At 35.7% G+C, this 24,493-nt stretch overlaps 1 long non-coding RNA gene across 1 annotated transcript in view; it reads left to right on the top strand.

Annotated features, from left to right (window-relative positions):
- Window positions 1–11,371: 11,371 nt before the first annotated feature.
- Window positions 11,372–24,493, top strand: part of LOC141553795 (uncharacterized) — a 68,210-nt gene continuing 55,088 nt past the window's right edge. The window contains exon 1 of the long non-coding RNA XR_012485645.1: window positions 11,372–11,605. This is a non-coding gene — a long non-coding RNA (uncharacterized LOC141553795). The remainder of the gene's footprint in view (window positions 11,606–24,493) is intronic.

A 24,493-nucleotide genomic window follows, 5' to 3' on the forward strand; every position in this document is an offset into this window, starting at 1 on the left:
AGCACAGGGATCTTTGGATCTCTGGGGTGGTGTTGCTCTCATGTGAATGATTTCAGTCATGTTTTCCCTTGTGTAGATTGTTCCCAAACTAATGATGCAATTCTCTTTGTAGGAGAGAGATCTTCACTGACCATTGACCATTTCTTGCAACTCCGGAAATCATCTGTACAAAAACTGAATGGGGAAATCAGTCTAGTTGTCTGCAGTTCTATATGTCCAAAGCATTGGCAACATACAGTATAAGGTTAAATTGCTCTAGTTTTTAATGCAGAAGTATAAAATTAAAACTTTTGCCTCCTATAACATTCTGTTTATGGCTTAGAAATTGTATGGTAAGTCCTAAGTGACTTTTAATGTATCACCAAGGAAAAAATATGTTGCAATTGCTTTGTATGTTATCTCATGGCTATTGCTTTTATTCTAAATAATCTTTGTGTTGTTTCCATCCATTTGGGGTTGAGGGTGGGTCACACATAACAGCAGTATTTGTTGTGGTTTCCCCATGACCTCTGGCTTTTTTCTCATCAGCCATGCTAGTAAGAACCTTTTTCTCAGCCCCAACCCCAGAGGTAGTTTGGAAGTTTACTACTGCTGAGAACCTTGTCAGCCATATGGCCAATTCCTACTGCTGCCTTTGCTTTTTTATTTATATCATTCTTAGGTCTTGTTCTCCTCTTCAACTTCTTGATTAGAAAGATGAAATGAGTGGTATAACCAAGATTTGCCATCACATACTAGATTGACTTCATCACTGTTTTTTAAGGTGTGATAACAAAGTGAAAGCAATTATTAAGTCTTCTCTTAAGAAAATAAATACCACCTATATGACTAAATGGTGATGGGAACCAAGTACTCAGAGGGATGCTCTTAAGAGATTTTTGGGTGGAAGTTTGACTCCTGTTTTGCTCTTTACACAGTTCATTGGAAGTATATTTAACTTAGACTGTCATGTACGTGTCAGCAATGTCAATTTTTAGAGAGCACAAGAACAACAGGAACATGTAAATGAAAAAAATATACTTGGCCAGTATTAATTTCCCAAATCCCCTTTTCGATTATTGAAAATATTTGTGTTTTAATAATAACTCTTTTCCTCATGGTTCTGCTTCTCATTTGGCTGGATCCTGCAATGAAGTCATAATTTTGTGTTTATGGTATTAGTTAGTTGCCAACATGGAAATGCTTGTGATATCACTAATTCACAAAGGTTAGGCAAGTGAACTGAGTAAAAAATAGCCATCAACCTTATTTTTGTCCTAAAGTTATCTTTGTTTTAATCTTCCATTTTGAGTCCAGTCCAAAACTAGTCTGCAATTTTCTAGTATAGTCTGTCAATTCCAATGTTTTTCCTCAGGAGTTGGGTGATCATTTCTGGACCAAATTTTATTTCTGTTCTCTTAGGTCCCTGAGATTTTCTTAGGAATAAGGGAAGATGATGTTTTCTGATATTATTTTCAGGTTTATGTATTCTCTCCTCCAAAGCTACTTGTTGAGGGCAACTGGTCAAAATCTGACAAAGAATAGTATATATTAAGTGGAAAATGTTTCTGTGAGGAAGAAATGAGTTTAAACATGCATTTGAAGAAGTACATGGAGAAAAAGGTCAATGAAATTTTAAATACAAGCATACCCCACATAATGTTACCCCAACTATCACTGTGTTATAATAACATCCTTTATACTTTATAACCAGATTTCACTATAAAGTTTTGAAATTCTGCTGAGATGTCATTTAGCCAGTGATTCATAACATTGTCCATTCATAACATTTACAGTGCTTCTCTTCTGGAAAAAACTTATCCCCTATAATGTTTCATAGACTCACATAATTGCAGAGTTTTAAAGGAACCCTGGTAGTTATGAATGCCATTCACACCTCAACAGCAATCCCTTTGAGTGTGGTCATTTTGAAGACTCCTGTGATAGGAAATTGGCTATTTCATTTCAAGAGGCGGCCCATTCAGTGTTTGAATTTATTGTGTTAATTTAGTCATTATTGACTCTTTGTGACCCCATTTGGGGTTTCTTTGGCAAAGATACTGGAGTGGTTTACTATTTCTTTCTCCACCTCATTTTATAGACAAGAAACTGAGGCAAACTGGGTTAAGTGACTTGCCCAGGGTCATAGAAAGTGTCTGAGGCTGGATTGGAACTCAGGTCTTCCTGACTTTAGGTTGTTATTCTATTCATTGTGCCACCTACCCATCTTTAGTACTTGAATAGCTCTAATTATTAGGACATTTTTCCTTATATCAATATGAAATGTACTTAGGCAATTGCTGTGCATTGATCTGAGTTCTTCATTCTGTGGCTAAGCAGATTAAGCCTAATTTCTCTTCTACCTGACAGACTTTCAGATATTTGAAGATAACTCTATAATTTCCCTATTTATGCTTGTTTAATCCAGGAAAAGTTCTATTGTTCAGCCAACAAGCATTTATAAAGCACCATCTATGTGGCCAGGTACTGGGAATGCAAAGACAAGAAAAAATGAAAACTCTATGTTCTCAGAAAGCTTTCTAGCAGGGTGAGATAATATATCATGATATAAGTATAAGTAGAATATATTTTATATATGAATAATGTTGTTTCCCATAAACTAGATAGATGATAGCTAAGTAGACCCACTCTCATTCTATTTCTTTCAATAACTAATGTTCATATGGCACATTTTCTTTTAAATCTACTCACTATCTTAATGTTTACTCTAGGCTCACTTTGTTTTGTTGATAGTCCTAAAATGTAGCATTAAGATCCAAATTTAGTACTCCAGATGTGGTCTAAGAGACTGTCTTGCATTTCTTATTCTGGATATTGCTTCTGTTCTATTTAAGGCTGTCATTTTCCACATGCTACCATGTTTAACAAGAGATTCTTTTTTAAAAAAAATATTTGATTTTTAATTTATGGAATAAAACAAACATTTTCATAATATTGTATAATTAAAACGATGATTATACATGAAAAGCAAATCTATTATGTACAATTTGCTATTTTTAAAAATATATAATAAATTTATGTAAATTTCTTTCTTTTTCTCTCTTCCCACTCTAGAGATGACTACCATTAGACACAACTATATACATATGCAGTAGGTATATATGTGTATATATATGTATATGTTATATATATAAGAAATTATTCTATATATAACTTTTGTTTATAAGTTATTTCTCTGGATGCAGATTGCACCTTTCTTCATATGTCCTTTAGAGTTAATTTAAGTATTTATAATTTTTACAGTCTACTGCAGCTCTCAAATATTTTTCACATATATTAGCATCTATGTCATCCTTTCCCTTTGTTTGTATAATTGATAATTTTTAAGTGTAAGTATAGGATGTCATATTTATCTCTATTAAATTTGTCTCATTAGATTTAACATGTTGTTATAGTCCATCAAATCTATTTAGAGCTAAATTCTGTCATTCAAAGGATTAAGCTATTCTAACTAGCTTCATGCCATTTACAAATATGTTAAACATTTTGAAATTATTCATAATAAGTAACATTTATATAGCACTTAAAATTTACAAGATACTTTCCTCACAACAGGCTGTAGAGAATACATTATAATCATTTTTTTTAATAGATAAGGAAAATGAAGCTAAGGAAAGTAAAGTGATTTGCCAGTAGTTAAATAGTAAGTTTTAGAACCAGAATTGGTTAACAAAAAAGAAGACGAAAAGAGAAAATAAGATTGAACAAAAGAGGATTCAGGATTCCTACACCAATTCAGTGACTTACCTAAAATCGTACAAATGGTAAGCAGCAGATGTGAGATTTGAACCCAAATCACTGAACTTGTCTCATGTAAACTTTATAGCTTTCACAGTGCCCAGAGCAATTACTCAGGACACAGCACATGTAAATATAAATGTTGAATAGAATTGATTGCGGATTAAATTTTCACTTTTTTAGCAAAAGTGATTCACTCTTCCCTTCTCATTTCATAGGAGGGAGAAAACTTCAGTTTCTCCTTATGTCTGCCAACATTTTTAAAAAAGAAAAAGAAAAAAACCCAAGAAACCTGACTTCTTCCAGCTTCTTTCAATGTACAGTAAGCTCAGCTTTTTACCAGGGTGTCCATACTTTTTGGATGTCTTTGGTGTCTGTTGCTTTTTTAGTTATTCCCACAAATATTCTAGTCATTCTGTTAACAAAATAAGTTGGGCAAAGGATAAGATCTGGATCCAACTAGGGACAAATCTGTCTTTTTCTGAAAAATTGTAATTAACATGCCCATGAAAAAGAGAATATATACTGCATTACTGGCTCTGGACTTTAGCCTGATACAGGGTGTTTGTTAGTTTTGCCAGTGAGGGGAGTTCCTCTTTAAACCATTTTGATGAAGGCGTGTGGGAAAGGTTACACTGAATTTGCCCTCACATAGGAATCACTTTAGAGCAAATAACAGTCCTGACATGAGAAAATGATTTTGAGGCATGAGAAAGCTGAAACATTGTTCAAGGACTTGTCAGATCTGTTTTCTGCATTCCCTTCTTCATGTATTTTAGGTTAGGTAAAAACTGAGGGTTTGCAGGATCTCTTCTCTTCCCTGTGGGCTTACTTTAATCAAACTATCACATACTGTCTCCACTTTGCTGGGGTCTACATTACATGTAATTGGGGGGTAATCAACATAAAGAACACTCAGGATGAAGTAGTTCAAAGCTGGACTTGGAACTGAATGCACTATTTTTTCCCCCTTGTTGTTGTAATTTTGGTATTACATTGTGGATTGTAAATCTGCTTGCCAGCACACAAATAATCATATTCATTGGATCTCTTTAGAAATAACTTCATCTTATATCCTATGAAGAGTAGTAGCTCATTGAAAATACTGAGGCAATCATCAATAATTACATCAGCAGCAAGCATTTCTCATTAAGGTGCCCTTTGACAGTCAGACTGTTACTCTAAAAGACAGAAGAATCAGGTCTAATGTGACCTGAAGAGACAAAGTTTTGCGGCTGTTGGAGCCAGTTTGCCAAGGAAGATCTGTTTGCTGCTGCTTTCTCTGTTTGCTTCCGGAGTTATGAATGTGCTCAGTGCCTTCCTGTTATGTTTGTCTGCCTACGCCTAGAGTTTTTGAAGACTAACAAAGGGATTTGATTTCCACTTTGCAGAAGGACTGAGTCAAGTCCTTTTTAACTTCCTCACTAGGGCCAAATTAAAGGAGTCATTGCTGCCCGTTAAGGAAGAGATATAAATGAGTGACAGGACTCAACTCTGGCCCATAGTAAAGACCTCATACAAAATGACTCCATCAGTTTATTTTGGATCTAGATGGGGTGAATGAGAATGTGATGATAGTTAACTAATGACATTGTCACTATATTTTGCATTTAGTGACTATAAAGTACTTCTGAGAAATGGCTTCTTTTAGGAGTTAAATTCACAAGACCATCCCTGACTTAAGATCATATTTTTGATCTTGGAGGCCATCTTGTACAATATCTTAATTTTACAGATAAGGAAACTGAGGCCCAGAAAGATCAAGTGCTTTTCCAATGTCAAATACTTAGTAGTTGCAGAGGCACAATTCTATTTTAACTATACTGCCTTTCTTCATGAGCTTCATTATTGACCATTTTCCGAGACATCTCTTCAAATAGTATAACAGTTTTTGAGACCATTACAGATAATTGCTGCTGGGAACTTAGGTTTCTGGTAGAAGTTTATTTCATGGGCCAATGCTACTGTGGAGTCAGAAGTAATTTGGTTTAGACAACTGGCCATATTTTGAAAGTGGTTGTTGCAGATGATTCCAGATAAACTTTGCCAGATTGGACAAAACATATAAGACTTTAAGATCTATTACATACTTTCCTTACAATTGCTTAAGAAATGATTCAGTTAATTAAAGCTGTGTTTACATGAGATAAGTGTATCCAATTGTACTTTGTTATTTGCCCTAAGCTGTTTTCTCTCCCCACTCCATTTTGGTTATCTGCTCCAAATCTAATAAAACAGAATGAAGGAATCAAGGCATAGTTATGTGTGGGTGTCATAGGTATAAATACTGCTGAATCAGTCCCTAAAGTAATGGGAGGAGATGGAAGAAGAACGCTGTTCAGGGTGGTTTTCAAAGATTTGCTTTGGATATGAAGTATTTGAAGTTAGTATCTTTTAAAAATTTGTGTGGTGGAGATAGACTTAAAAATTAAGTCTCTGAGTTTGTATTAGTAATGATGGGGAGTAGTCCTGTCATAGGACATTTGCTTTAACGAGGAAAGAGAGAGAAAACGGAGGAAATTCATAAGGAGAAGCAGATCTGGGAAGAGCTGTGGCTCAACAAAGTTAATAGACTCATTTTCATTTTAAGAGTGATTCTCTAAGCATATCAAAAATTCTTTCATTCCTTTAACCCTTTTCACTCTAATGATGTCATCAATAATTTCCCTCCTTTTAAAAATCTTGATCTATAAGATGAGGAAATAGCATAATATAGTGGAAAACAGTGGAGTAAGACCAGGAAGCTCCAATTTTTAGTGCTTGTTAAACTGGAAAAGCCATTTAGGCTCTTGGAGTCTCAGTTTCTCTTCTGTAAAATGGCGATAACAGTATGTGCATAACTTTCAAGATCATTGTGAGGAAATATTAAAGACTATATAAATGGAAAAAAAAACTGTATAAATGTTTACAAAATGAGATGGTTGCACTAGATAACATCTAAAGTAACTCAGCTTAAACTTTATATCTATGTTGAAATGCCAGATGGTATAACTAGTCACTAAAAGGGACAGGGTCCTGAAAAGTCACATGCTCAGACTACTAGGTATATGGTTCATCTCCTTGAGAGGGTACTACTCAGGAAAGGCTAAGTGCTCTGTAGTTCTTAGAGAGTGGGTGGCCTTTCATTCTAGCCTGTATGTCTCTCTAGGTGGCCAGACTTCTACTCCAAGGCATTAGTGTAAGGGGCCAGATTCTCCTAGTCTAAGGAATGTGTTTATTATGAATTTACCCAGTCAAAATTTGTACTGGAACCATCAACCAATAAAAACTCCCCCCCTCCCCAATGTACAATATTTAACTGAGCCCTGGACCACTGACCTTGACATAATAAAGTTGCTGGCCAAGTGAAGAGGACTTGCTTAACTGTATAGCATTTTTACCTTTTGCCTAGAATCCTTAAAAGGAAAAAAAAGATATACGTTATATACAAACATACATATACATATACATATACAGACACTGACATACATTAATACACACACATACAATTACCATGCACTTGGATTTATATAGCTTTCCTCAGACCCAGACTGCTCCAAACAGTATTATAGGCAGTCACATGCCCTCCAAAATACATTTTAATGTTCTTGCCCTCTGTAAAAACACAACTCATGATGCAGACAGGAATTCCTATAGTCAATGTTTCTCTGTTCAGAGGTCTGCCATTGGCCTGGACTCCTTACTGTTTCTCTTGACAGCTTAATCATCACTCGTGGAACTAGGGGAATGGACTGAAAGGCAGACCCCAGCAAGGAAAGCCAGATAGCACTCTGCCTTCTTTTCTCTCACCTTAATAACCCATAGCCCTTTCCCTTAGTTGCTACCTCTGGTCACTGCTTCTTACATACATACTCCTCATTCCCATCCTGCTCCAGCTGGTGTGAAGATCTGAACATCAAGGAGGTAGAATTACTTTCCTCTTAACTATTGCTCTTCTGGATCATTTCATTGTCTTCCTCTCTTATCCCTTATAAACAATATATGAAGTGATGTGTAAAGCCATTCTATATTCCCCCACCCCCATCAACCTCAAAACTGGATGAATTACTTTTTCTCACTTTTCAGGAACTTCTTTTAGAGGATTAGCCCTGCCCTATATAGCCAGACAGACTTTTCTTGCCTTAGCTCTAGGAAATTCTTTCAGTGACCTTCGTATTTCTCACCTTCACTTCCCAAATATTTGTGCTTTCCAGGAGAGTTTTTAAGCAGAACAAGAAGCAGAAATCAGAAAGCCACCTCCAGGCACTACCCCCAAGTCAGGGAATATGGAAAATTTTCCTGAAATGTAGTCTCAGAACAGTCCAGTTTTGAAGAATCCTTAAAGCTTGGCCTTAAAAATGGAAGTGCCAGTCTTCTGTGGATATAGAAACTCTTTGTTTAGATGATTTTTATTCCCCAGTCTCTACATTTTTATTTCTTTCAGCAATGTCTAGCATACTTTCTTATTTGGATTCATGATTTCCTTGGTGTATATACTTTACCTATGACAAAGTTCATAACTCCTCTGATCTTGGTAGATAAGTTTTTTTGTTGCTGTGACATTTTCCTGCAATGCAAATTCATTCCCTACCATCTTATGATTGTGATTTATGCTTCATCTTCTGTATAAATCTTTCTTGATTTCCCACCAGGGGAAAATATTTCCCCCCAAAATGACCTTGTACTTATTTTTGTCTCTATTTTTGTAAAAACAGTTGTCTCCTCTAATAGAATCCAATCTTCTTGAGGGCAAAAAATGTTTCATTTTTGTCATTGCATCTCCAGGACCTACCAGAGAGCCTGTATGTAGTAGGAATTTATTAAATTCTTTATTAGGCCTGTTTGCTATTCATTTTTTGCTGGAGTAGGTACTTATGAAGTTAAGGCTTCAACACTCAAGCTTGAATCTCAAGCTTTTCCAGATTCAGAGAATTTGCCATATTTTGTACTCTGCTGATCTAACCTACTAGCCTCCATAGTCATCTTCATGCCAGAATTTCATGTCAGAAAATTTCAATGAAGGATTCTGCACATTTTAGAAACACAAAATGGTTGGTGAACAGAATTTATTTAACTGATCATATCACTACTGGTGATAAAGCATATTTTCCTCATACATTTGTGCTTTATTGCAAGTTACTGCAAAAATATTTGCTATTTGTTGAAATGCTAGCAAATTGTTTTTAGGAATGGTGGGAAATATTTTTTTCAGTTATCATATAGTAGAAAGGTTTATTGCTTGCACTGTAATTTTTGCTCAAAATTATCTCATTGATATTTGCACAGTTCTGTGCTTAGTCCTACAATCAGAAAATATTTCTTTAATTGATGATAAATTGATTTATCAAAACACATTTTCTTACATTAACAGATAAAATTATTAATGGAATAAATGAATAAAACTAAATAACAACCACTACAGAACATTAGAGTTTTTCTGTCATAATCTATTTAAAAAAATCAATGTGTCAATCTTAGACATTATACCAACAAACTCCTTAATAAAGGCTGTATGAAAATCTGAAAAGGCAATGGGACAGCTTTCTTTTATAAAAGCTGTAACCCCAGAACCCCAATAAATGGGAATCTATGGCACACTCTCTAGCTATTGTGCATCCAAAAACGATTATGGAAATTATCCTGGTAAGTCTCAATGACTTCCACATTGTTTGGCTTTATTCCAAGACTACTTTTCTTCCCACTCCTCTTCTGTCATGCTATTCTTTTCATATCCTGGTCTCCGAGGGGGCTCAAACAGCATCCAATAAAATGAGAAGATGTGAATTTGGAGTAGGCATTTTTTCCCTCATAATTATCTCTTGCTCAGTCATCACCTTAGCAAGACTTCTTGGCTTGGGTTAAGGGGGTCAATGGAAATCTCTGTATGGGTCAACTACCCTTGTTTAGTCATCAGTTTGATGAATTTTATGGCCATGGTTATGGCCTATTTTTGCCCATTACTTTTCCCATTCTTTTTTTGTCCTTATAAAAACAATTCTTTAAGCCTCCTATTATCCTCCTTTTTCTTCACCAATTTCTAAGGAAAATACCAGCTCTGAAATTTTCTTTCCAGTTTTTTCATTCCAGTTTGCATTTAGGAAACTAGAATTTTCATCTAATAGGTTTATTTTTTTTCCTTTTTGCAAAGCTTCATAACCTCTGGGTATGCTAGCGGTTTGTACTACATGATTCATTCACCTGATGTTTGTTATCCATAACTGTGCTAAGCATTAAGAGAGAAAAGCATGAGGTTGTAAGGAGGTTGTGGTGCTTTATGTCTTGTAATTTTTTTTTTTTTGATTAATTATCTTCTAAGTTTCTAAAGGTTTTTAGTATGGGAAATTGAATTTAAATAAGGAGACAATGAGAGTGTCATGGAAAGTACTGGATATAAAGTCAGGATATGGGTTCTGACTCTGCCTCTTACTTGCTGTGTGACCTTCATCAAGTTTGTATACTTCTCTGGGGGTCAATCTTCTCTTTAAAATAGGGGAATTGAACCAGATGAGTTCTGATTGAAATCAGAAATCTAATTTGAAGTCAGTGATCCTAAATCCTATCATCCTACACCAACTGAATAGGAGATTAACTATAAAAAAGGAAAGTTTCCAGCCTTGTAGAATAAAAGGATGGACTCTGAAGTCCCTTTTAGCTCTAATTCTTTGATCAACAATTCCTTGAACAATAATGGTATCTTAGATTCATTTGACAATTCTCTTTACATTTGTGTAGCAGCCTATAAAATATTTTGATTTCTCACTGCAACTTTATGAGTTAGGCAGGGATTTTCACTCCTAGTTTACATAGAGAGAAAAGAATGAAATTTAATGTTAGAGTTAGAAAATATCAAGTGATTTGCCTATAGTCACATAGATATGTGTAATTGAAGATAGCATGTGTAATGGAAAAACCAGGAATACCACTTCAGTTTTTTTGAAGCCTTCTCTGCCATCTTCTAATATGGTTCTAACATTTATTTACTTGTGGATCTTTATTTATGAGAAGTTCAGTAAGAGGAAGGTTAACATTGGAGGAAGCAGTCTCCGGAATCAAATTTTCCTCTAATTAAAAAAAAAATTCTCAGCAAGTATACATGATCTGTGAATAAATAAATGAAAGATGATATAATCTTAGAAAGAGGTAACCTAGTGACTTGTGGACAGGTCCCCACTCTGGTACCTTGGCTTCTCTAATCCTATCTTGCTCCCAAAAAGCAAATGCCCTGGTATGTTCAGAGTTTCCCAGGGCTTAAATGGGCTGAAGATGGTTTCACTGTGGTTGGATACTTCCTGGGTAGTTACTAAGGAAGCATAGAAAGAACTGCAGTTTGAAAACTTTCTTGCCTACTTGGTAGAACACTCTCCCTTGCACACACACACCTTCCCTCAATACATAGTCCCTGAGGAGATAGGGCTCTTCCTGGCTTTGGCATATCTTTATTCCCTTCATGAATCCACATGTGAGTACCTTTAAGTATCAATCTCTGAATCATATGAATACTGTACATGAATATAATAAAGATTTGAGAATTGATTGATATTGCTGAGATATGTAGATTGTGTAATTAAAAGAATCGCACACATATATTTCCTTCTACCCCTGACAGCTCTTTGAGACTATTGAAATTATTGAACTGGAGACACACCCAGGAGTTGTTAAAAAAGAATCTGTAGGAATGAACTGAGAGGAAGGAGTCAGGACTGTAAAAACTGAGGAACAGCTGCAGCTGCAGTGAAGAGACAGTTTTCCTAGCTCTGCTTGGGACTTAACAAGCTGAGCCCAAAAGAATGGAAGGCACAATGGCAAAAAGCAAAAGAAGAAAGACAAAGGAAGAAAAGAAGTAAGAAGGGAAGAAAGGAAGAATGGAAGAAAGGAAGTAATGAAAGAAGTAAGCATTTATTAAATAGCTATTATGTTCCAGACACTGAGCTATTTTTTTTAATTACCTCATATGATCTTCACAACAACCCTGGAGGTAGGTGCTATTATTTTACAGTTAAGGAAACTGAGGCAAATAGAGGGTAAATTACTTTCTCGTAGTCAAATAGCCAGTAAGGGTCTTCTTAACTGCAGACCCAGTCCTCTAGCTACTGCATCATGAGACTGAAAAATTAATGAATAGTTGGCTAAATTCAGCAGAAAAGGGATCAGTTCCCTACTGGCAAATTAGAGGAAAGGACTTGGGGAGGGGCAGTTTTGGTTGTACTCACCTCGTCAAGAACTAATGGAAGTTCCAGGAAAAATAAAAAGATTAGTTCTTTCCTCAACTTCCCCTCTTTCGCATTGTTATATATTCTACTTGCTTCTTTTACTAAAATATTTTCTGTATCCTATTTTTGCTTCACGCATAACAAGATAAAAAGTTAGAGATCTGTAAAAATTTAAATTAAGGCAGGAAACCAAACCTGTCTAAATAGTAGGACTTTTCCTAATTGGTGGCTTTGAGACATTCATTGTAATTGTATTGGTAATGAGTTGACCATAGTGAACAGATTCTCCTTTATACAGAATTTCTTCCTGTCATACTCATTTATTACCCTTCACTGAGACATGTTTCCTTTCTGACAACATTATATCCCTAAATATCCTTTCTAGCATTGTTTGTACTTTCTCTCACTTCCCCTTTCCCCATCAAACTAGTCCTAGAGAGGCAATTAGAATATTCCTTTTCCTCATTGTTACTTCCGGTCTTTCAATTTACCTCTTCATTCAGTGACTTTCATGTTTTGAAATCTACTAAATTAAAAAATTTCCACTCATGAATCCTTTTCCTTTCTTAAGGAGAATTGAGGGTCTGACTCATCATCTTCCTCTTCTCCTCAATTCCTTCTTACTTATGAGGGGACTTAAATATCAATGTAGATATTCCCCCAAAACCTTAACTTTCTATTTCCTCAACATTTTTCAGTCCTATAACCTACTACTTCGCTCTACCTGATCCATTACATAGGATTGCTTCATCACACACTAAGTCTCATCACATCTCAAAGTGTTCAAGTTTCCTAATTAGAAACTATTAGACCATTACTTTTTATCTTTTTACCTCTCCTACATCCTCTCTACATCTATTCTTCTCCCTTAACAAATCCTTTAATTGTCCTATCCTCCAGTATCTTCTCAGGCCATAGCCATGTCTTTTGAATCCTTTCAAACTCAACTCAATAATGAGCCATTTTGGTTCTATGCTTTACTGTGACCAACGTGAGGATTTATTTTAAATTTGTCACAAGCTTTTTTTTTTTTTTTTTCTTTTCAATGAGGGGCGTGGTATAAAGAGGAGAGAAAGTAGATTTTTGTTCATTGAACTAATAAAATTAAATATAAAAATAATTTTTAGGGAACAAAGTAAAAAAGGGGCCTTCATACTCTCCTCTGCTCGTGAATCCCTATTCCCTTCTTCTTTCACTTTTCCCCTTTTTCTTCTTCTTTTTTTTAAACCAAATCTTAGTCCTGGATTACTCCTACCATTCTCCTCTTCAACCCCTACTGATAAACTGCTGAAAAAATGCTTGAGGAAGCTTCACAAACTTTCTAATTGGATACACAATAAATGCATCTTCTCCAACTTTAACTGGGCTTTCACTAATGCCAGGCAATCCTTTTCTTTTCCCCTAATTCATCCTATCTTTGTCTTCACAGAAGCTATTCCAAACATTTTTCTTGCCTAACGCTCTACAATTTTCTTTAATTTCTGACAAAGAAATGGCTCTTCATCTTATGAAAGTCAGCCCCTTTATAAGTATATTTGATCCTTTCTGTCCCATTTTTTCTGGCAATTTGATTTTTCAATTATTCTCTTAAATCTTTAATCTCTCTCTCATATTCTCTTCTCTTTCTCAGTCACATTCTTTGTATTTTAAAAATTTTAATATTTTACTCCTCATAATTATGTGTAAAAATAATGTTAATATTAGTTTTTAAATTTTTTTGAGTTGCAAATTCTGTCCCTCAATCCCTCCATTGAGAAGATAAGAAATTTAATATGGTAATACATATTTCCATGTTAGTTTTGTTGTGAAAGAAAATGCAGATAAAAAAAACCTCAAGAAAAATTTTAAAAGCATGCTTCAATCTGCATTCAGACAGCATCATAAATCTTTTATAATACTCTGTATTTCTGAGAATAGCTAAATTATTTACAATAGATCATCATACAATATTTCTGGGACCGCATACAATGTTCTCTTGGTTCTGCTTATTTCACTTTGTATCAGTTCATGTAAGTGTTTTCAAGACAGCCAAACTCTTTGAAGAAGTTGTCTGAACTCATTGTTTTAACTGGATCTCTTTTCATTCACTCCTCATTCCTTTGCAATCTGGATTCTAGCAGCACTCAATTGAAACTGCTTTCTTCAAAATTACCAATCATTTTTTATCTGACAAGTCTGATTGTCTTGTTTCAGTCCCTTTTTCTTCATTTGACACTATTGTTAATCTTCTCCTATTGCACAGTCTCTTCTCTTAAGGTTTTCATGCTACTACTTTCTCCTTGTTTTCCTTTATTTAGCTAAGACTCCTTCTGAGTCTTATCAAAAACATTATGCCCTCTAGTTCTCTGTCTTCCCTAGTATTCTATTTTTGGTACTCTTTCTCCATTTATATGCTCTCTCTTAATAATTTCATGAACTATCATGGATTTAATTATCATCTCTATGTAAATGACTCCCAGATCTACGTATATAGCCCCAGTCTCTGTCATGAGCTTTAGTCAGATATAGCCAATTTCAAACTAGTTATGCCAGAGTTATCTTAAAAGTGACATATTTAAGACTGAACTCATGATCTTCCCTCATAACACCCTTTCCCTTCTTCCAAATGTAGTTCTTTATACTGAAGGCACTACCATAATTGTATATTTGGCATTGCTCTGGACTCTATATTCTCCTTCACTCCACATATCCTATAAGTTGCTAAATTTGCTGTTTTATTACCTTCACAATATTGCTCTCATCTGAGTCCTCTCCATATACCCAGATTATCAGCTTCATATTATTTCCACAGCATCCTAATTTGTCTTCCTTCCTCAAGTCTCTACACCACTCTAATACATTGTTGACAAAGTAATTTTCTTTAAGCACAGTTATTTTCATATAACTTCCTTATTCAGTCAATTATGATGGTTTCTTATTAATTTTGAGATGGGATATAAATTTCTTTCTTTAATTTTTGAAGTCCTATATAGCTTTCCCAATTCCTCATTGAAGCTGGCTTCCTTGGATACTACTCTTCCTCCTATGCTCTGAGATTCAATCAAATTGGTTTTCTCCTTTTCCCTCACAAACAGCACTCAATCTCCAACTTTATCCATTTTTAGTGGCTAACACTCAGACTTGGAAGGCACTTCAACATCATCTCAGTCTTTTAAAAGCCTTTTCTTCATTTAAGATAAAGCTCAGAAGCCATCTTGTGCAGAAAAACTTTTTGTTTCTAACCCAAACCTCTCAAACTAGTTTGTATTTAATAACTTTGCATATACTTGTTTTATTAAATTCATATTTATACTTTTTGCTTTTTATTCATATTTTTCTCTTGAATTAAAGATGTCAGCTCATTATTATCTGAATCTTTTAAGATACATAGAAGGCAATTTAATAAATACTTGACGGCTGATTGATTGATAAATATCAACTATGTCAAAATGTAAAATAGATAAGAGGATCAAGTAAAACTGAGAGCCAATATAATTTTAAAAGTTAATTAATTGTTGTAACACATAAAATATATACCAACATATACATCTATTATATATATATATATATATATATATATATATATATATATATGTACAAACACACACATATACACATTTACATTATATACCTATGTATATACAAATGCAAATAGGTAGATAGATATAGTCTCTCCCAAATACAATTCATTCTCAATTCAGCTAACAAAGTGATTTTCCTAAAGCATAGGCCTGACCATTTTATGACCCCTTGCTCCCTAACTCCCTACTCAATAAAATCTTGTGACTTTTTATTGCTTCTAGGATCAAATACAAATCCTCTGTTTGGCATTCAAAACTCTTAATATCCTAGTCCTTTCTCTATTTTTCTTGTCTTTTTACCTTACTCCCTGACTATATTCTTCAATTCAGTGACATTGGCCTTCTGGGTGTTCCACAACTTACTCAATCTCTTGTTTGGACCATTTTCTCTGGCTGTCTTTCAATGTCTGTGGTGCTCTACATTCTCAAATCCACTTCTCAACTAAAATACCACGTTTTGTGAGAAGCCTTTTTCGATCTCCTTAATTTTAGTGCCTTCCCTCTGTTAATTATTTCCTATTTATCCTGTAGATAGCTTGCTTTATATATATTTATTTGCTTTTTTTTGGTATCCTCAGTGTTTAGCATAGTGCCTGATTATATGTTTATTTACTGGTTAATGTATATTCTAGGAGAAGGTAAGCATTGTTAGGACATGTACTTATTTGTTTTTGTCTCTATATTCCCAGCAATATGATCATAGAAAGTGCTCAATATATTTATTGAATTGAATCTACAGAATGGAGGAGATAAAATAGATAATCCCTCTGATATTACTTGTCTGACCCTGGGCAAATCACTGTATACCTCTGAACTTCAGCTTCTTCATCTATAAAAGAGAGACAATTAAACCTGCAATTCTTAACCTCCTAGGGTTGTTGTGAAAAGCCAAAGAAATAAAGGAGTAAATTATTACTCAGCAATAAGACAGTAATAACTACAATATCAAAGCTTTGTGCTATGCACTGGAATATAAGTATAAGCAAAAAGAAAGGCAGTCCTGTCTTCAATGTTCTAATGTTCTAATACAGGAAAACAACATAATAATGAAGCCAAACATTTGTATATAGTAGGGAGATGAAGATGACCAGAGGAGAATATTAGTATAGTCTAGAGAAGGAGGGGGGATGGCTGGCCTGGAGTCCTCCCCCAAAATGCCAGTTCTGGGGAGAATTCACCGATGGGAGAAGAGGCCTGGAGGAGTAGATTCAGCTAAGACACAGTGACATAGTCTGGAGAATGAGGGATGGCTGATCTGGAATCCACTAAAATATTGCTCATGTTCTGTGGAGACTAAGGTCCAGTTCATACTTGAATTTTGGTGTGCCAGGCACCAACAATCCTGAAGCTCTCAAACTTTAAACTGGTAAATAAATGTCAGTTATTAATATTTGTTATAATTTTCCTACTATAAATAACCTCAAAGATCTTTTCTAGTTTGAACATTTTCTGATTAATGAGGGATTAAATATTCACATTTTCATTTTACAAGTTTTACAAACTGAAGGATAGAGAAGTAAGACTGACTATAGCTCAAGTAAAAATAAAGTAAGAGTTGGCATAACATCCTGAATTTTCCACTTGCTAGGTTGGGCATTATATAGAGCATTGCATGGTATCTCTCATAATATTGTGTACATGCTTCAGAAAACAGGAGATTTATAATAGTTCCTTTTTCTGTGAAATTGTTTTAAAATTTTGGTAATAAGGTAGCTTTCATATCTCAGAAAAGATGGAGCAGCTAGGTGGCATTGTAGATAGAGTGCCCGGTAGAGTCATGAAGATTCATCTTGTGAAGTTCAAATCTGACCTGAGATGATTACTAACTGTATGATCCTAGATAAGTCACTTAACCCTGTTTTTCTCAAATTCTTCAATTATAAAATGAGTTGGAAAAGGAAATGATAAGTCCTTTCAATATCTTTGCCAAGGAAACCCCAAATAGGATAACAGATTCAGACATAAATAACAAAAAATTAAATTGGAAATACTTAATCATCCCCATTGACAAAACTGCAATTGACTCCTAAGGTATTTCCTTTAATTACTTTCTTTATGTCTCTGCTCGGCAAAGACTTAGAAATCATATCAAAGGAATCATACCTCCTAAAATAAAATATTGTATAAGTCATCACAATCATGTATTAAATATCCATCTCATTGCGACTGGTGCTACTCAGTGAGAGTGAGCATAAATGATACAATCCCTTCCTTTTTTATTTAATAGTTTTTATTTACCAGATATATGCATGGATAATTTTACAACATTGACAATTTCCAAACCTTTTGTTCTAATTTTTCCTCTCCTCCCCCCATGGCAGGTTGACCAATACATGCTAAATATGTTAAATTACATACAATCCCTTCCTTTGAGGAGTTACAACCAAAAATAATAATACAAACATCTGTTCAAATGGTCTTTTAATTATAGTCTACTCCTAATTTTCCATGTTGGAAATTGTAGAAATTGTCTTTAAATTGTAGAAATTTTGGTAAACTTCTCTTTTTCACCTTCAAATGAAAAAATTTGACTTCTAGTTCTAGATCTAGGATTAGAATATCGTTTCCTAATTTCTACTATAGTGGGTTTAAAAAATTCCATTGCATTGTCAGCATACTATTTTTTTCATTTTTTTTTTCCTTTGGTGAGGAAATTGGGTTTAAGTGACTTCCCAGTGTTATATAGCTAGGAAATATTAAGTATCTGAGGCTGGATTTGAACTCAGATCCTCCTGACTGGATGAGTACTCTCTAGGTGCCCCCATTATACTCTTAATTTAGTAGGATTTAGTTGTGCATATTTAAATTTTCAATTCACAGCTAGGAGGCACACTATTAAGAGTACTGAACATGGAGTCAGGAAAACATGAGTTCAAATCCAGCCTCAAACACTGATTAACTTTGTGATTTTAGGCAAATTATTTAATTTGTTTATCTCAGTTTCCTCTTCTGTAAAATGGGTAATAATAATATTTTGTAACGAGCTGTCGTCTCTAGAAGCTGCCGGATTACTCTCTGGGAAGAGATCTGCTGTGTCTTCTACTCAAATCTCTCCAACAGATTCTTCTTCCTGTAACGAACCGTTGTCTCCAGGCAGTTGCTGTTAACTCTTGTCCAGAGAAGTGACTTCCCTTCCTGCAGGGAGCCCCGTCAAGCCTGATGCAATGCAGAGTCTTCTTCTATCTCTGGGAGTCCTCTCTTTTATTCTCCCAGAGAATGGGCGTGGGATAATGCAAGGGCTTCTGGGAAGAACCACCTCAGCCAATGAGCCTGCTCCTTCCATCAAGTCAACCTGAGTTCTCACCTTGTAATTGTCCAACCTGAATTCTCACCTTGTCACTATCCAGACAACCCGAGTTCTCACCTAGTAATCCCAACATCTCCCCCTTTCTTTTGATTTAGAACATAGGACAGTCATGATCTTGAAACATAAATCCATCAATATGGGAAGTATTACACATAATTACATAAATTACATAAGCACATAGTAACATAGTAACATAATACATGCTAGAAGTATATGACAAATAACATAATCAAATAATCATAAATTGAAAATTTATAAATGTCCATAAGTCCATTGTCCATTAGTCTCATCTTGTGTGAGGAAGTCCAATGATTCCTGCTGGTTTTTAAAGTTCTTTAACAGTCTTCTTATTATCCATGCTCTTTCAGTGTCAGATGTTTCTTAGATCTTCTCCTTTATTTTGAGGTCTTTCTCTTTTTCTGTCTCTCTCTGATGGACAAGGCTAATATGACTCGTTGGCACCCATCTGATTCCTTTTCCTGCTGAAGAAATACAAGCAAACCCTCTCCCCCAGGCAGTTAACCTATCTGGTCCCTTCCATTCACCACTTTCTGGATCTCTCCACATCACCTGGCGATTATCTTAGGACAGTGGAGATGCTCGCACTGGACACTGCCCTTCTGGTGGGTTATAAAACCTGTCTGCCGGAGCCAGTGCATCTTTGTCAAAAATTAGAAAATTAATGGTATAGAGAACTAAATTTAGAAGTTCCCTAGGGCTACCTGTGGCTCCCCCTTTCTTTTGTTTTTGGAGGAGTGTCTTAATATCTCTGTTTCTTCTCTCTACTATTGCCTGCCCTTGAGGATTAAAGGGTATGCCCGTGGTATGTAAAATCTTATACTGTGCACAAAAGTGTGTAAAATGTTTGGACGTATATGCAGGTCCATTGTCTGTTTTTATTGCTTGTGGCACACCCATAATTGCAAAAGCTTGTATAAGGAATTCAGTGACCACTCGGGCTGTCTCTTTTGCTGCTGGCATTGCAAATGTGAATCCTGAAAAGGTGTCTACCACGACATGAATAAAAGATAGACGACCAAAAGATTTATAATGGGTCACATCCATTTGCCAGATTTCATTGGGTCTCAAACCATGAGGATTCTTCCCTGGAGGGAGTGTAGGAGCGTGGAAAGGAAGACAAGCTGTACAGCTTTTTACTATGCTCCTAGCTTCCTCTCTTGTGATTCCAAATTGTAAACGTAAAGCTCGAGCAGCCTGATGATATTTAGAATGAGATTCTTGTGCTTCCTGAAATAAAGGACTACTGGCTAACATGGTTAGAAGGCTATCTGCCTTTGAATTTCCATCAAAAATGGGACCTGGAAGTCCACTATGTGAGTGGACATGCAAGATATAAATCTTGCCTGGATGTTTTCTCACTTGCTCTTGAAGTTCCTTAAAGAGCTGATAAATATTGGAGGCTGCAAATTTTATTTGGGCTGTGGCAATTCTTTGTACTACACCTACTGAATAGGCTGAATCAGTAATTATATTTACGTCTCCTGGGTAATAAGTAAGAGCTAGCATGATAGCAAATAATTCATTCTGTTGAGTGGATTGAAAAGGAGTCCTGATTACTCTCTTTATGGTTAAATCATGAGAGTATATGGCACAAATATTTTCTTTGGAGGCATCTGTAAAGATTGTTGGTCCTTTAAGAGGAACCTTAGAAACCTTTTCTTCAAAAATCCATCGCCAATTATGTAGTAGCCAGGTAATCTTTAATGGAGATCCATGTGCAAAATTTGGAGCGGTGGCCAATAAAATTTGCCATTCTGGGATGGTCTCACAGCATACATTAATTTGTGCGTTAGTATAGAATGTGTATATTTTTTCAGGACTTATTCCAGATAATTGTGTTACTCTCTTAATAGCCTTTAATAAAATCCTAGCCACAAGCACTGGGTAAGGTGTAAGGCTTTGTTCTGGTTGTGCTGGGAGGTTCACCCACTCAATCACTCTGTCTCCTTTATGAAGGACTGCTGTGGGTGCCTCTTTTGTAGCAAAAACTGATATTTCCAAGGGTTTTTGAGTGACTCTTTCAACCACATTGGATAAAGCCAGTTCAACTTCTCTCAAAAGCCTTTTGTGCTTCTTTTGTAAGCAGGCGTGGTGAATTTAAAGCACTGTCTCCCCTTAAAATGTCATATAGAGGTTGTAGTTGATTGGTAGTTAAGCCTAACACTGGACGCATCCATTGGATATCTCCTATTAATTTTTGAAAGTCATTTAAGGTGTTCAACTTCTCTGTTCTTAAAGAAAGCTTTTGTACTGTGAGTGTCTTAGGATATACTTCATATCCTAAATATTGAAAAGGAGCATGTCTTTGAATTTTTTCTGTAGCTATATGTAGTTTGTAGTACTTTAATGTTTCCATGGTCCTTTGTAGACATGCCTCTAACATTTGTTCCTCAGGTGCACATCCCAAAATATCATCCATATAATGTAACAATATTACTTTTGGAAAGGCTGGAGCAAGAGCAGCTGCAACATACATTTGGCACATAGTAGGGCTGTTTTTCATTCCCTGTGGCAAAACTGTCCATTCATATCTTTTATAAGGCTCGGCCAAATTAACACTAGGCACTGAAAAAGCAAATCTTTTCATATCCTCCTTATCTAGAGGAATAGAATAGAAACAATCCTTAATGTCTATAACCCATAGAGGCCATTCTCTTGGCAACTGAGTAGGAGATGGAAGTCCAGGCTGAAGAGTTCCCATAGTTTCCATCTGTTCATTTACTCTTCTTAGATCAGTTAACATCCTCCATTTTCCAGATTTCTTTTTCACCACAAATACTGGGGAATTCCAAGGACTTAGAGAAGGCCGCAAGTGTCCTTGGTCAAGTTGTTCTTGCACTATGTCTAATAAGGCCTGAATTTTATCACTTCTTAAGGGCCACTGTTCTACCCACACTGGTGAATCAGTCTTCCATTGAATAGGAACTGGTGAAAGTGCAGGTAGGCCTTCAACAGCAGCCCTGCCTAAAAAGCCGAAGTGCTTATTTGTAATCCTATCTGCTGTAAAATGTCTCTTCCCCACAGATTGATGGGGATTTTTTCAACCACAAAAGGAGTAAAAGCTCCTGTTTCTCCTTCAAATACCCATCTCAAAGGCCTAGCACTAACTTCTGCTGCTATTGATCCTCCCACCCCAGACATATAGGTGTCTGCTTTAATCTTTGGCCAGTGACCGGGCCAATTGGCACCTTTAATAACTGTACGATCTGCACCCGTGTCTACCAATCCTTCAAATGGTATTCCGTTTATATAAATAGTAAGCATAGGTCGGTCAGCTGTCACAGCTGCTGTCCAATATATTCCTGGATTTTGTTCATTGGAGTCAAAATCTAGGCGACTATCACTAGGTTGCTTATTAGGGGTCCGTAACAATAAGCCTGATGCTACTACTTCTCCTGGTTGATAAATCACACGTTGTCTGCCTGTGTTAGTGACTGGGATATTAGATACATGTTCTCCAGTCTCCCACATCAGTATATGGATGGACACTGTTTTGTAGGCACTCTCAGAAGGTGAAATGGTCAAGCCTACTGTGCCTGGAGGCAAAGGATCCATAGGCTCAACAGGAACAGGCGTCCCTGTTCGGGCGCCAAATTGCAAAGGTCTGGTCTAGCTCCTCTTGTCAGGATAAGCAAAAGTCCTTGCCCCACGTTGGGCGCCAATTGTAACGAGCTGTCGTCTCTAGAAGCTGCCGGATCACTCTCTGGGAAGAGATCTGCTGTGTCTTCTACTCAAATCTCTCCAACAGATTCTTCTTCCTGTAACGAACCGTTGTCTCCAGGCAGTTGCTGTTAACTCTTGTCCAGAGAAGTGACTTCCCTTCCTGCAGGGAGCCCCGTCAAGCCTGATGCAATGCAGAGTCTTCTTCTATCTCTGGGAGTCCTCTCTTTTATTCTCCCAGAGAATGGGCGTGGGATAATGCAAGGGCTTCTGGGAAGAACCACCTCAGCCAATGAGCCTGCTCCTTCCATCAAGTCAACCTGAGTTCTCACCTTGTAATTGTCCAACCTGAATTCTCACCTTGTCACTATCCAGACAACCCGAGTTCTCACCTAGTAATCCCAACAATATTTGATTAAAATGACTTAATATTTGCAAAGTATTTTACAAGCCATGAAGTGATATGTAAACATTGGTTGTTCCTTATGTTGTTCTTATATTGTTATTAAATGTCTTGTGGAAATGGATATATAATATCTAAATCAATATAATTCTTTTTTTTTTCCCACAGCAGGATGAAATTCAGTGATTTTGTTGGTATGGGAAACTTCCTATGGTTTTTTTACTCATGCACATTAGCAATTCTGCTTTAATTCCTAGTCTTAGAGAGTCACTGTGTAACACTGAGAGATTAAGTAATTTGCCTATAATCATTTGTCTAGTATGCATTAGAAGAGAACTTATGTTTATGTTTTTGTGACAAGTTTGGCCCTTTATTTACTACAATATGGGGCCAGTCTAGTAACTCAAAAATGAAGTTCAGTTTATCTGGGTTGGTTCCCGGTGAACCCATATTTACTCCCAATGATCCCCCATTTCTTTTTTTAATGTGTATGCACCATCCTTCTATTTTTTTTAAACTTTTATAAAACCATATAGATTGTCTACATTGTACCTTATTGTGAATTAATTTGGAGTCCTTCTCTATTGTGTAGAATTGCTTTACACAGCATTACTCTCCATGGCAGGACTCCTAAGTGCTTGGGTGCCACATAGTCTTTTTGCTCTTAGCTAACCTGATTAGGTAGATTAAATTAATATTACCTCCTGGATTTCTTTATGGCTAAAGGAGAATGTCTTTTTTCTTGTGTGAATGTGTGGCAAAATAACTCTTATTATGAAAGCCTAGGACTTTCAAATTTAGTCTGAGAGTATATACTTATAAATATGAACAGAACTAGTGAGTTTAAAGCCTTACTGATTCAGGAAATGTCCCCTTCCCTCCCAAATTTCCCTAGAATGTCTCAGAACTTCCAATTTGCATAGATTGAAAAAAAAGGATATTGAAAATGCTTTTTTTTTTCTTCATCAGTCTGTAGCTAAAAGCCCTCAAACCTATAGAATTTTGAAGGAGAACAGAAGGAAGTTTTTTTCCCAAAGATTACAAAGCCATCTTATTATATTGCTTAGTTTCCAAAGAGAAGAAAATAATTCATTTTAAATTAAACAAAACTGTGTCAAGTTTTTGTGCATAATTTGAGCTAAATCCAAAAAGCTGGTTTAAATTTCACATTTTAATTTCCACCTGCCTTTGCTTCTGCTGGTTTTTACAAAGCTCTGTGGTTCACAACTTTGCTTTCATGTAGGCTAGAGCGACTAACCCAAATTGTATAGAAAGATATATTCTAGGGTATGATCTCTTTGTGTTTCAATTCTTTACTATAATCACATTAATTAATTAATTTAAAAAAGCATATACTAAGTACTGTGTGCTAGATGGTGTGCTGTGTACTAGGAATGGAAGGATAAAAAAAGATATAGTCCATCCCATTTAGGAGATTATATTGTTAAAATGCTCTCAGTTATATCTGACTCTTTGATCTCTTTGGGGATCAAGATACTGAAATGGTTTGCCATTTCCTATTCCAGCTCAGTATATAGATAGAGAAACTGAGGCAAACAGTATTAAGTGACTTGCCTAAAATCACATAGCTAATCTGTTTCTGAGACCAGATTTG

The sequence above is a fragment of the Sminthopsis crassicaudata genome, chromosome 1 (genome assembly GCF_048593235.1).
Source record: "Sminthopsis crassicaudata isolate SCR6 chromosome 1, ASM4859323v1, whole genome shotgun sequence".
Lineage (NCBI taxonomy): Eukaryota > Metazoa > Chordata > Mammalia > Dasyuromorphia > Dasyuridae > Sminthopsis > Sminthopsis crassicaudata.